Genomic DNA, 14,691 nt, shown 5'->3' with positions numbered 1-14,691 from the left:
GATACTGGCTTATTTAAAACCATTCCTCATTTCTGCTGTTGCTTGAAGAGCTTGTCTCCTTGGACTTTGAGCTTCTTGTTTGGCAGCATTGCTTGTCATTTGTTCAGGCCTTCTGTGTTGGCAACTTTGAAGCTTGTCTGTAAGAAATTTCCTAGTATCTACCTGCTCTTGCAGGTTCTCTGAGCTTTAGGCTGTTACTTGTAGAGAATGGTATTTGGCTTTTATAGCGATTGTGTTTCCTTTAAGATCTACTCACATTTCCTTCTGAAATGGTGTTAACATTAAATGCTATGTTGTCCTGTCTCGCCGTAATTCTTACAGGTTGGGTTCGGAGCCATTCACGGTTCCGACTCCGCTGAATACTAAAGCTCGAGAGCTTCCACTGGCTCGAGGCTAACCCCTATCCCATGATGCTCTGGGCTACATCCCAGATTTCGTTCGCCGCTCAAGCGATCAAGAAGTGTTCCTGCTGGCTCGTTGGCTTAGTGTAGGTTTTTTCAGTCTATTTTCTCTCTGATTTCTCTCTCTACCTTTTTAGAGATTTATTTTTCGTGTTTTCTGTGTTGGGTAACTGTAGTTAGTTAGAAATCCCCTTCCCAACCCAGTGAGAACTTAGAGGGCTCTTGCGGCCCGTTTAAGTTAGAGGGCCGCTTCCCCTGTGTTTTCCTTGTCTTGTCTGTGTAGAAGTTCGAATCCGTTTAGGTTAGAGGATTCTTCTTCCTTCTTTCTACTGCTTGTTTGTTTAAAAAAAAAAAAAAAAAAAAAAAGTAATTTTCCCCATATAGTAGTTTTTGCTGTTGATCTAGTTAAACTGTCTTTGAATAGTTACGGCCTTGGTTTTCAGCCGCATAATGTCCAAAGACAAGGACAGAGAAAAGGAACCCAAGGACATAAGCAATCAGGGTTCAAAAAGTGCGATAAATGCACACCCAAAGATGTCTCTTGTGGATGGGCGTACAGGTTGTGTCTGTTGCCTCTGTGCCATCCATTTACAGGACCCCTGCACCATATGTCATGGGTTCAGTAGCAGAGTGCTCCATGAGCGTAGGAATAAACTTGATGGCAAGGGCTTTATTGAAAGGGCGTTTACAGAAAGCTTTAGACAACTCTGAGCTCCAAATCTTCCTCCCCTTCTTCAACCTGGTCTAAATCATCCAAAAGACCGGCTACGACAGCTCCAGTTTCAGTGCCACCAAAAAAGATTGCATTGGCAGAACCGAGGGCTACCCACTACGATAGACCTGGAACTTCTTCAGTGCCAAAAGTATCCATGGAGCCGACAGAAGTATTAAGGAGTCAGTCTCCTTTATTTGAGCTGATATCTCTACTGGGATCTCCTATTCTGGATAGACCTTCTTTGCCCACACGTTCTTCCAAGAGTTTATCTGATGAAGATGTGGAACGGGCGGTGAAGAGATTACTTTGAGCACCGGCCCTGAATAAAATTTGGTCTCCGAACCCAAAGGAATCGGAGCCATCCCATATGACGCTTGTTTCATTGATTCCTCCTCCAATCACCCTGGACTCTTCGGAGCCAGAGAGCTTGAATCCGATAGCAGAACTGCCGGCACCGAAACCACCTTTGGAATCTTCGGTTCTGACTTCTGCTCTGATTTCCTCTGCACCTTCCGATGTCGAGGAGTCAAGGAGCCGGCGCTCGCCAATCGGGTCTGGGGAGGGGAGTTGACACACAGTCCGATCAGACTGCCCTTTGGTGCCTCGGCTAGGTTGAGCTCTGCTCCTACTTCAGCTTTGGAGCCACCTGCTCTGCCTCTGAGTTGACCTGTCTTTTTGGAGCGGAGGGTCTCCTCGGGGTGGGGGGTTTTTGAACTGAAGGAGAGAGTGCTGTCTCCTCAGACAGCCCTGCTCTCAGAACCAACTTCCTGTCCCTCCCAGGTACCAGTGCCTATCTCGCCCCCCCTCCCCCCAGCACAGAGACCCAGAACCTCAGGAAGCCCCTGCAGGTGCATTGTCTCTTCCATAACTTCTCCGGAGTACCTCTCTGAAGAAGTCCCTCTGAAGAGACTGTGCAAGAGAAAGCACATAGACTCCCCTGAGTCTGTCACTTCCAATACCAATTTGGATGAGTCTGAAGGGTCCCCTTGGTCTCCCTTTGAGGATGTCTCCTTTGTGGACATCCTTGAGATCCTGAAACAGAGGGGTGGCAGGAAGCCCACCAACCCTTCAGAGGACAAATCGGTATACCTGGAGGCTTTTGGGTCTCGCCCTTCCACCTTCTGGGTGACTCCCCCATATGACTAACTTTTAGGCGTCATATTTCTTAAGGCCTGGACATTGCCTGATACAGTGGAGCCTGTTCTGAGGAGGCCTAACAAATTTATTACTGCGCCCTCAGAGAAGGAATTTTTGATTAAGGGTGTCCCTGTAAATGTGAAGGTGGTAGCGGCGGCAGCCACCGAGAAGGAGCTGTCTGAGACCTCCTCATCTGTTCCTCCTGTTAACAAAGAATCTAGGACTATGGACAGATATGGAAAATGTGCCTTTTCTTCAATGGCCTTCATCCTAGAGTCACTGAATTACCTTACACATTTTACGAGACTTCAAAGGGATCTCCTCAAAGAACTTGGATACCTTTAGGGTACCGTAGCTTCGGGGTCCGCAAAGTATCCTCACAGCTCTCTACCCTCAATTCTATTGTAAACTCCTCCATGAGACTGATTTCATATGTGGCTGATGGAGCGAGTAGCGCAGCTGCAACAGGAATTTCCCTGAGGAGACATTCCTGGATGCGCCTTTGCAATTTTGCCGAACCCTTCAAGTCTTCCTTCACCAATGCCCCCTTTGATGGTTCATCCCCTTTTGGACCAAAGGTGAAAGATACTTTGACCAAGTGTGAGCAGGAAGGGAAAACCTTATCTGCCGTTGGAGTCCATTTTTCTACCCCATGTAGACCTTAACCCAAAGATCAAAAGGGCAGAAAGATGTGGTTCCGCAAGTCCCAAAAAGGTTTCTCTGATGCATGTGGTGACTCTTCCCCCTGGGGCAGAGGGGGAAGTTATAATGGCAGACGACCTCGTGGCAGATGGTGGTCTGCAGAAACAGGGTGACAGAGATACGTTCTCTGACAGCCCCTTCCAGCGCTCATGAAAAGAGGCCTGCCTGCTCTTCTCTGGAGGCAGTCGGCGGTAGATTGTCACTGTACCCAAACGCCTGGTAAGAAATTTCCCAAGACAAATGGGTACAAACAATTATATCCAGAGGCTATTGCATACCATTTTCCATCCCCCGTCCTGTGAACCAGTCCTTGCCAGACGTTCCACCCGGTCAAAAAGATTATGCAACACAAGAGAGAAATTCACCCCCGGGATTACGTCAGTCTCCCTGCTAGACAGGGGTCCAGGGAAGTAAACACTGTGGGAAGAAATAGCCAGGAAATTGTTATGGCTAGGCTTGTATAGGCCCTAGGGCAGATAGCCTAGTACCAACCTATGAACCTATGAGATACTCTAATTGCTAGAAAAGAGAGCCATCCAAGAGGTTCCCGCAGACCAAATGGGATCCGGAACTTACTCAAGATTCTTTTTAGTTCCAAAAAAGACAGGAGACTGGAGATCCATTCTAGATCTCAGCAAGCTAAGCAAAGCAGTGAAGAAGTCAAAGTTCACGATGGTAACTACAGTCAGTATTCCCATTTATCGGGAAAGACGATTGGATGTGCTCAGTAGATCTCCGGGATGCGTACTACCATATAAAGATAGACACACGATCCAGGAGACACTTGCACTTTCGGCTGAGAGCCAATCATTGCCAATTTCGAGCCCTGCCCTTTGGCCTCACTACAGCCCCCCAGAGTGTTCACCAAATGCATGGCAGTGGTCATGGATCACTTGAGACGTCAGGGGTTCCGTGTGTTTCCATACCTAGACAACTGGCCCCTCACCGCCACCACTAAGCATCTACTACTGCGAATGAGAGATGAAACAATGTCACTTTGCGCCAGATTAGGCATCACAGTAAACTTTAAAAAAATCTGCCTTGTCGCCATCTCAGCATATTACCTTCTTAGGCACAGAATTGGATTCAGTAAATATGACTGCAAAACTTACTCCAGACAGAATACAATCCCTTCATCATCAGCAAATCAAGATTTTGATGTCAAAGAAGAAAGTTCAGGCCAGACATGTGCTGCAAGTTCTGGGTACCATGGCAGCAGCTATTCTTCTAGTTCCCCGCTTTCTGATAGCAATGCACATTCCGGGGAAATCCAACATGATGGTGGACAAACTCAGCAGAGCTATTCTCTTTCCTCACGAGTGGTCCCTGAAGACAGAGATTGTGGAAGAGATCTTCCAAAAATGGGGCCAGCCTTGCTGCGACCTTTTTGCCACTTCCATGAATGCCAAATGCAGCAATTACTTTGCCCTCATTCCTCCTCCAGGGAAATTGCCAAGGGATGCACTGGTTCACGATTGCCCCCCAAGACTACTCACTCTTTCCCCCTTTTCCTCAAATTCCCCAAGTAGTGCAGAAAGCCACCTCGTTGAAAAGCGCTATGATCCTCATTGCTCTTTACTTGCCTCGACAAGTCTGATTCCCTTTTCTTCAACCCATCTGCTGAAGAAACCCTGGATTCTGGATCCAATTCCAGACCTCTTGACCCACGCTTCGGGGTAGTTCCATCCATCTATCCAAACCCAAAAGTCGACAGCAATTCCACACTTAGCCATGTGTTTCTCCTTTTCCCTTGCAGTGAGTCATATTCTCGCCTCTTCCCATAAACTGTCCACGAGGAAATTGTACTCCAGTAAGTGGAAAAGATTTTCATGCTGGGCTGCAAGACAGAACATAGAACCTTTTGCAGCTCCTATTACTGCAGTCCTAGAATTTTTTTCCAAACTTTTTGACAGAGCTGCAGCAGCTACCAGCAGAGTTTAGTCGGCAGCCATTTCTAATTTCCATACTGAAGAAATGGGAGTTCCTGATGTTCATCGTGCATACAGCTGCAGTAATCACAGATGGGTTTTCAGCCGTCAGGCGGTCCCTCGGTCAGCCGAATTCCAAAGTCTTGGTCCGGCGCCGGTTGTCGTCGCTTACTCTTCTGACGTCAGGAAGGCCAGAGTATATAAGACACAGCCGACGCCATGTTCTTCAGTCTTTTTTGCCGCGCGGTGCCCGAAGCAGTAGCAGTTCGCAAGTGCCGGTCGGCCAGCTCCTGAATTACGAAAATATTTGGAACCGAAGTCTTCATTAAAGCTAAGTACCCGTTGAAACTTTTCTTGCCTCAGACCGATGTCAGAAAAAGTTAATTGTATTTCTTGTGGGAAGCAAATACCGCATAAGGATTTCCATTCCCTTTGCATACCTTGTTTGGGCCCAGACCACGCGTCTCGGCTGTCGCTTTGTGCTACTTTCAATAACGCACTATTAAGCGTCGGGCGGAGTTCGCCCAACACTATTTTGGTAAAGCTTTTGACTATAAAATGTCGCCGGACACTCAGACTACCGTTTATCCAAAAACGCAAGGAGAAGGACCGACACGAGGCCCGCGGTCTCCGCTGACACCACGCCGAAACAGGCTCCACGTGGTCCGGTTCGCAGCGAGACGGCTTTGCAGTCCCTGGCTACCGACACTCCTTTGGCGGTGTCTTTTGTACCGAGACCGCTGGGTCCTCGGCCCTTTCCCAGACTACAACCAAGCCCGGCTTATGCCGAGCCTACTAATGTGGACAGGTCCACCTCCACCCATGGTGTATTTAGGCCTTCATCTTCTTTTTCTATTAAGGCCTTTACTAAATCCAAAGCAGCCAGGCATCAAACCAGGCCTGCTGCTCAAGGCCCATCTCCTGGACACATGCCTAAGAAACACATGCTTAAAATGGCTGAGGATCTAATCACTCTTATCAGAGGTTCTCAGCCCCTCCTGACAAGAGACCCAGAGTGGAGGAAGAATCCCCCTCTTCTGATCAGGGATCCATTTTATCAGAACATTCTGATGCAGAGGTACACTCATACTTCCCTTTTGAGGATTCGGATGCAGAACAGTCTATTCCTTCTGTATCCCCCCTGAGGATTTTTCTTTTGGGGAAACCTTGCACACCTTGAGGGAACATTTCCATTGGGAAGGCCAAGACTTTTCAGATTCCAAGAAAAGACTTAGGGAATTTCTTTGGTTACATCAGCACAGACCTCTGGCTATACCCCCTGTTTTGGAGGTACTGGATGATGTCTATTCGGAGGCTTGTCTTAATCCTGATTCTCTGCCTCCTGCACCAGTAAAGCCTGATAGATATTACAGAGTACCCAGTTCTCACCAATTTCTCTACAAAGGCCATAATGCTGACCCTGAAACCATTTCACAAGGCCCTAAGGGATTAAAGGCCTCCACTGCCAAGAATCCACTTCCTGCAGAAAGGGAATCTAGATCTTTAGAAAGGTGAGGTAAGAAGGTATATACCTCGGCCACCCTAGCCATGAGGGCCTTAAACTGTCAGTTTCATATGATCAAATATCAAATGTCTCAACCTGAACAACCAGATTTAAAAGAGTTACAGGATATGTTGCATAGTGCAGAGCAAGTGGGTAAACACACCTTGCAATGTGGTTATGATGCCCTAGAGGCCTCCAGTAGAGCGGCTGCTACAGGATCAGTCATTCGCAGACATGCCTGGCTTAGGGAACAAAATTTGCCTGATCATGTGAAAGCTAAACTTCTTGATGCTCCTTTATAAAAGGATGTACTTTTTGGTACTAATGCTGAGGATATACTACAAAAAATGGAAGAAAAAGCCAAATCTATGCAAACTGTCAAAGCTTTCTTACAGGTTCAGCCACCACGTTTTAGCAGGAATTGGCCTTCAAAAAACTGGTCCTTTCCAGCCACTGACAAGCCCCAAAGAGGTAGATACCGACGCACAAGGGGCAGAGGACACTCACAAGGATCATATAGAGGCAGACGATGGCAATCTCCGGCACCAACAGGTGGTGAAGACAGTGCACAACAATACAGGAAGAAACAATGACTCCCTCATTTCCATGCCAAGCAAGTCTCAGCTGACAGCAACTTTGGGAGGGAAACTAGCATTATTTGCAAGCAATTGGCATATTGTCACAACAGACAAATGGATACTGGACATTATAAACAGAGGCTACAAATTTCAATTTCACACTCTTCCAAAAATGAGAGGCATGCCAAACCTGCCACAAAATCAAAGGGCAGAGGCACAACTGCAAATTTCAAAGCTCCTAAACATGAGAGCTATACAAAAGGTACCTACACTCCAACAAGGTCAAGGTTTTTATTCAAGACTCTTTCTGGTACCAAGAAAAGGAACCGACTGGAGAACCATTCTGGACTTATCCATCCTAAACACATTTCTGCTCGTACCAGAATTCAAGATGCTTACATTACAGCAACTTCTTCCCATGCTGGGCAAGGAGTTTTGGCTGGTAACATTGGACCTCAAGGAGGCATACCTGCATGTCCCAATCAGACAAAGTTGCAGAAGATACCTCAGATTTCTTGCAGGTTCAATCCATTATCAATTCTCTGCATTGCCCTTTGGCTTATCTACTGCGCCCAGAGTATTCACAAAGTGCCTGGCATCAGTGATTGCCTTTTGCAGACTTCAAGGGATACAAATTTACCCTTATCTGGACGACTGCCTGATCCAAGCGGACAGCAAACACATACTACTGGAACATCTGGCATATGTGACACGGTTACTGCTTTCTCTGGGATACACCATCAACAAGGAGAAATCAAGGCTAACACCTTCTCAGAAAATAACCTTCCTGGGTGCCAGCTTGGACACAAACACCCAGATGGCATATCTTACGCCAGAAAAACAGGGGCAATTATCTCAGTACTTCAAAACACTAGCAAAAGTACCAGGCTTACTGCAAGGAAAATCCTGCAGGCTCTGGGATTCATGGCATCTTGCATTTTATTAATCCCATGTGCAAAGTTGCATATGCGGAAACTTCAGTGGTACGTAAAAAATCTATGGTCTCAACACAGTCACAGTTTGGAAGCAATTATACCAATAATTCCATTTTTACAAAAGGAATTTCTATGGTGGGCCCAAGCATGTCAAGTAAACACAGGCCTTCCATTCTGCAAGCCTCAAGCAAAACAAGTCATAACCACAGACGCCTCAGACTACGCCTGGGGGGCGCACATGAAGGACAGGTGCATTCAGGGCAGATGGTCCCACAAGGAAAAGCACCTTCACATCAATCAAAAAGAAATGCTAGCAGTAATAAATGCAATTACAGCTTTCAAGGTCTTCCTGCTTCCAGGTCAATTACTGATAAGAACAGACAACACCACAGTTATGTGGTACATAAACAAACAAGGAGGAACACATTCATACCCCTTGTGCAGACTAGCCATGACTCTTTGGAACTTGGCTCTGGAAACACAGATCGAACTTCAAGCACAGTACTTGCCAGGACTGGAAAACACATTGGCAGACACTCTGAGCAGGAATATGACAGATCCACACGAATGGAAGTTGCATCCAAAGGTGTTTACGGAAATAATCGAAGCGTGGGGAGGCCAGACATAGATCTTTTGCCTCCCACAGGAACCATCAATTGAAAAGTTTTGTTCAAGGAACTTCCATCCAAAGGCCTGGAAAGTGGACGCCTTTCTTTCAGTTGGACAGCATGGACAGTTTATGCATTTCCACCTCTGCCTCTTCTGTCCAAGGTGCTTTTGAAAGCAAGAACAGACAAACCGAGGATGATACTGATTGCTCCAGATTGGCCAAGGCAACACTGGTATCCACTCCTGAGGAGCCTAACGCATACTTCTCCCTGGTCCCTGCCTCTAATACCCCTTCTGCTGACTCAGAACAACTACAAGACCCTTCACAGTCAGCTGAAAACACTCAACCTCGCTGCATGGAAATTTCCTTAACACCACAACAGACCCTACTCTCCAAGGAGGTGCAGGATGTCATTTTGGAGGCGAGAAGACCATCTACTAGAAAAGCTTACTCCTCAAAATGGAAGCGGTTTTGCTGTTGGAATGAGAAAAAAGGACAGGACCCTAGAAAATTGAACTTGCCTCAGGTTTTACAGTACCTAGCCGAACTGCTGAACAGTGGACTTTCATTTTCTTCCATTAAAATACATGCCTCAGCCATTTCTGCAGAATCCAACACGGATCCTCCCTTATTCTCTCACCCACTCTTACGACAGTTCCTCAGAGGGGCTAAGAATATAAGACCTCCAAGGAAGCAACCAATACCAGCCTGGGACCTTAATTACATACTAGAAAAGCTAACATTGCCTCCTTTTGAACCTGCTGCCTCAACAGATCTGCAATATTTGTCCTGGAAAACAGCTTTCCTTCTGGCCATCACTTCAGCTCGTAGGGTTTCTGAACTACAGGCCCTCATGGCGGTGCAGCCCTTCCTCATCTTCCATCAGGATAGGGTTTCCCTTCACACTAACCCATCTTTTATGCCAAAAGTGGTATCCAGGATAGCCTTAAACCAAGCCATACACCTACCTACCTTTTATCCCAACCCTCAAAACAAAGGGGAAAGGTTGCTTCACTCTTTAGATATCCATAGGCAGCTACGTTACTACTTGGACAGAACAAAGTCCTTCAGGAAATCAGAACAACTTTTTGTGTCCTATGCCGTAGGGGCTCAAGGGAAACCAGTTACCAAACAGGCCATTTCCAAGTGGATTGGCCACTGCATACGTTTTTGTTACTCCTATCATGGAAAATCTGTCCCTACTGGTATCAGATCTCACTCCACCAGGGCCACAGCCACCTCTACAGCCATCCTCAGAGGTGTGCCTACTAAGGATATTTTGGAGGCAGCCACTTGGAGTTCTGTACATACCTTCACAAAACACTACCACCTGCCCCTATATTCCAGAACTAGAGCAGGCTTTGCCACGGCTGTTTTGCAGGGCATTCTGGCTCAACCCAGTTCCTCATAGTACCTACCACCCTATGCATAGCTTTGGGACTCTACCCATCTGTGATTACTGCAGCTGTATGCACGATGAACATAGTACAGTTTTGTACCTACCATAAATGTAGATGTTCGAGTGCTAATACAACTGCAGTACAGGTTTCCCTCCCTCCTTCCCCACTTGGTTAGGGCATGGGGCCTAACAACTTCTTCATACTTCCTGACTGGGTTATCCTGCTATGTTTTATTTGCTTGCTTACACTGACTTTGCATTACTTTGCATGGCTTGCATATGTGGATAAGCCTTATTTATGTATTGCCTTCCTTTTGGGGGCACCTGACATCTGGGGCAAGAAAGACTGAAGAACATGGCGTCGGCTGTGTCTTATATACTCTGGCCTTCCTGACATCAGAAGAGTAAGCGACGACAACCGGTGCTGGACCAAGACTTTGGAATTCGGCCGACCGAGGGACCGCCTGACGGCTGAAAACCCATCTGTGATTACTGCAGGTGTATTAGCACTCGAACATCTACATTTATGGTAGGTACAAAACTACTTTTTGTACCTACCATAAATGTAGATATTCGAGTGTAAACACTGCTGCAGTCCAGTTTACTCCCCCTCCTTCCCCTCTTACTTGCTGATACGTACCTATGCCTTCTACCCTTTACTACCTATGGGGAGTATTTGCTGGTAACTGAAAGTTGTTGTTTGCTTTTCTTATGTATGTTTTATTAGCAATTTGAATTGCCTACCTATTTTGGGGCACCTGACATCTGTGGCAAGAAAAACTGAAGAAAATGGCGTCGGCTGCATCTTGTATACCCCCTGTTGCACTCACTCAGGGAGGAGCTGACAGCAACCGACACCTGACCAAGACTTTGGAACTCAGGCCGACTGGGGAACCGCCTGACGGCAGGATAATCCAAGTGTAATGACTGCAGCAGTGTTTACACTCTAACATCTACATTTACGGTAGGTACAAAACTGTAGTTTGTGTACCTACATTAAATGTAGATGTTAGAGTGTATTCACTGTTGCAGTCCAGGTTACCCTCCCACCATCCCCCTTTTCCTTTGCTGGGACTTATCTGTACTTCTCTAATCTATACAACCTATGTGGTGTATTTGCTTGCAGATGAAGGAAAAGTTGTTTTTTGTGCACGCATGCTTATTGGCATAATTTAGCCTACCATTTTAGGGGCACCTGACATTTGGGGCAAGAAAAACAGAACATGGCATTGGCTGCATCTTTTATACCCCTGGTGCACTGACGTCAGGGAGGAGGTGACAGCAACCGACGCCGAACCTAGACTTTGGAGTTCAGGCCAACTGCGGGTAGCCTGCCAGCAGGATAACCCAATTGTAATGACTACAAGAGTGAATACACTCGAACATCTACATTTATGGTAGGTACACAACTGTGCTTTCTCTGCACTGCCCTTTGGCTTATCTACTGCGTCCAGGGTATTCACAAAGTGCCTAACTCCAGTCATTGCATTGTGCCGGCAAAGAAATATTCAAATATACCAATACCTGGACGATTGTCTGACTCAGGCAGGAAACCAGGACATACTTTTGAATCATTCGGCTTTTGTACAAAGGGTGCTAACTTGTCTGGGGTGCACCATAAACAAAAAGAAGTCAGACCTGGTACCCTGTCAACAAATTATATTCCTGGGAGCAAGCTGGAATACAACTTCCCAGATGGCTTTCCTCACGCCAGAGAAACAAATTCACTTGACAACCTACTTCAAACAAGTGCCCACAAAAACCCTGCTATCTGCAAGGCAAATACTACAAGCCTTGGGGTTCATGGCCTCCTGCATTCTTCTAATTCCATATGCAAGACTGCATATGAGGAAACTACAGTAGTAACTAAAAAGCCTATGGTGTCAACATTCTCAAGGTCCTAGAGGCAATGATTCCTATCATTCCTTGTCTACGCCTTGAGTTCCTTTGGTTGGCAGAGGTATGCCACCAAAACAAGGGACAACCATTCACACTAACCCCTGCCGCCCAAACCCTAACAACAGACGCATCAGACTGTGCATAGGGGGGGTGCTCCTGGCAGGGAAGTGCATTCAGGGCAAATGGAACCCAATTCAAATGCACATTCACATTAATCATAAAGAAATTTTAGCTGTACAGAATGCTCTGACAGCCTTCAAGGACCACATTCTTCCAGGAGAATTAATGGTAAAGACTGACAACACCACTGTTATGTGGTACATAAGCAGCGGGAGGTACACATTCTTACCCCCTCTGCAGACTAGTCATGGCATTGTGGAACACAGCCTTGAGCTACCAAGTCCATCTACAAGATCAAATCTTGCCAGGAAAACTAAATACACTGGCAGACGGACTAAGCAAAAACCTCATGGACCCACACGACTGGAAACTGGAACAAAGGATTTTCAACATATTGACAAGCAAATGAGGGAGCCCAGATATAGACCTGTTTGCCTCCCCCCAGAACTATCAATTGGAAAAATTTTGTTCCAAGACTCCCCACAGACAAGCTTGGAAGGTGGATGCTCTGTCCTTCAGCTGGAAAAACCTATCTGTTTGTGGCTTCCCTCCTCTTCCTCTGCTCTACAAAGTACTTCTAAAGATCAAAGAAGCCAAACCAAGGATGATTTTCGTTGCACCAGACTGGCCATACCAACACTGGTACCCCCTCCTGCGCAGTGTGTCGTGGTTTGCCCCATGGCACCTCCCTCAGACTCCTACCCTGCTGTCTCGGCAGGAGAACCAGATTCCACACCCTCAGCTTCAAATACTGAACCTAGCAGCCTGCCTAATTACCTAAGCTCTATTTTACCATCCTTCAGTAAACCAGTGATAGATGTCGTTTTAGAGGCAAGGCGGGCCTAGTTCTAGAAAATCTTATGGTGAAAAATGGAAAAGATTCTGTGCCTGGAAACGGTCTCAAGGGAGGAGCACAGCAGTGCCCAATTTACCTCAAACTTTACAATACTTAACTGAGATGCTTCACAAGGGCCTGGCCTTTTCCTCAATAAAAATTCACGCCTCAGCCATTTCAGCTCATTGTAACACAGAACCTCCCCTCTTCTCTCATCCACTGCTCAAGCAGATGTTCATCATGTTACCCTGCTGCAGTCATCACACTTGGGTTATCCTGCAGTCAGGCGGTCCCGCAGTCGGCCTGAGTTCCATAGTCTTGCTCCGGCGTCGTTGCTGTCGCTTCTTCCCTGACGTCAGAGCGCCAGGGGTATATAAGAGGCACCCGGCGCCATTTTCTTCAGTCTTTCTTGCCGCTCGGTGCCCGAAGCAGAAGCAGTTCATAAGTGCCGGTCAGCCGACACCTGAGATTTTCGATTTGAATTTCAGTCCGAAGTCTTCAATAAAGCTAAGTACCCCGTTGGGGAACCTTTTCTTGCCTCAGTCCGATGTCGGAAAAAGTTAACAATTGCATTTCTTGTGGGAAGCAAATACCTCATAAGGACTTCCATTCCTATTGTATTCCTTGCCTAGGCCCAGACCACGACGTCACAGGTTGTTAGTTTTGTGCTAGGTTTAATAAACGAACTATCAAACGCCGTTTTGACTTCGCACGACATTACTTTGGTAGGAAATTTAATTATATCATGCCGTCGGAGCAGCCGACGACTGGCATGCATAAAAAACACAAGGATAAGGACAGGCAGCCTAGGAACAAGCCAGACTCCGAGGCCTCTGCTGCACCTGTCGCCGGTTCTCCGGTTTTCAGTGAGGTGCCTATGGCAGCCCCTGACGACCGCAGAACTGGAACCCCAGACAGCTGTGGATGCTTAAGCAGAGTCTACTAGGCCGACGCAGCCATCTTCATTAGGCCCTTCCGACACTGGAGCAGAAGTAGACCCCGGTGCAGTGGAAACACCTTCGGTTGCAGAAGGTGTCTTCAGACCGACTACACTCACCATTAAATCTTATGCTAAGCTTAAAACTCCTGTAAATCCAAAGAAGACTGTACATCAGTCTACAGTTCAAGGCCCCATGCGTAAGAAACAGATGCTTAAGATGGCTGAAGATTTGATTACCCTAATCAGGGGTTCCCATCCCCCTCCTGATAAAAGACCAAGAGAAGAGGAGGATTATGCTTCCTCTGACCAGGTTTCAGTTTCCTCAGATTGTTCTGAGGAACAGGATTACACTTTTCCACCTTATGAAGACTGATGCTGAAGACTCTATTCCCTCAGCATCTCCCCCTGAAGACTACTCCTTTGGGGAAACTTTACATACCATGAGGGAACATTTCCACTGGGAAGGCCAGGACTACTCTGATTCTAAGAAAAGGCTCCGAGAGTTCCTTTTACTACCCCATCACAGACCTGTTGCTATCCCTCCAGTTTTGGATATTGTGGATGGTGTTTACTTGGAGTCTAGTTTAAATCCAGACTCTCTACCTCCTGCTCCAGCCAAACCAGACAGATACTACAGAGTACCTGACTCACACAAATTCCTTTATAAAAGCCCTGTGGCTGACCCAAAAACAATTTCCCAGGGTCCTAAGGGAGCTAAAGCTTCCATGGCTAAAAATACTGTGCCCTCTGAAAGAGATTCCAGAGCCCTAGATAGATGGGGAATGAAAATATACACCTCAGCAGCTCTGGCTAGGAGAGCATTAAATTGTCAGTTTCACATGCTGAAATATGAGCAATTTCTAATGTCTCAATTAAAACAAAAAATGAGCACACATACTGAACAGTCTGAATTCAAGGAAATGCAGGATCTGTTGCATGCAGCTTAATAGGTGGGCAAACATACTTTACAATGTGGACTTGATTCATT

The 14,691-nt window shown here is 46.6% G+C and overlaps 1 protein-coding gene across 1 annotated transcript in view; it reads left to right on the top strand.

The window, feature by feature from the left end:
* FUBP3 (far upstream element binding protein 3) overlaps positions 1-14,691 on the top strand; it is a 1,726,332-nt gene that overhangs the window by 342,921 nt on the left and 1,368,720 nt on the right. The gene's annotated exons all lie outside the window — the stretch shown is intronic.

The sequence above is a fragment of the Protopterus annectens genome, chromosome 16.part0, assembly GCF_019279795.1.
Source record: "Protopterus annectens isolate FY-2018-M chromosome 16.part0, PAN1.0, whole genome shotgun sequence".
NCBI lineage: Eukaryota > Metazoa > Chordata > Ceratodontiformes > Protopteridae > Protopterus > Protopterus annectens.
This window is presented reverse-complemented; position numbering and strand designations above follow the sequence as displayed.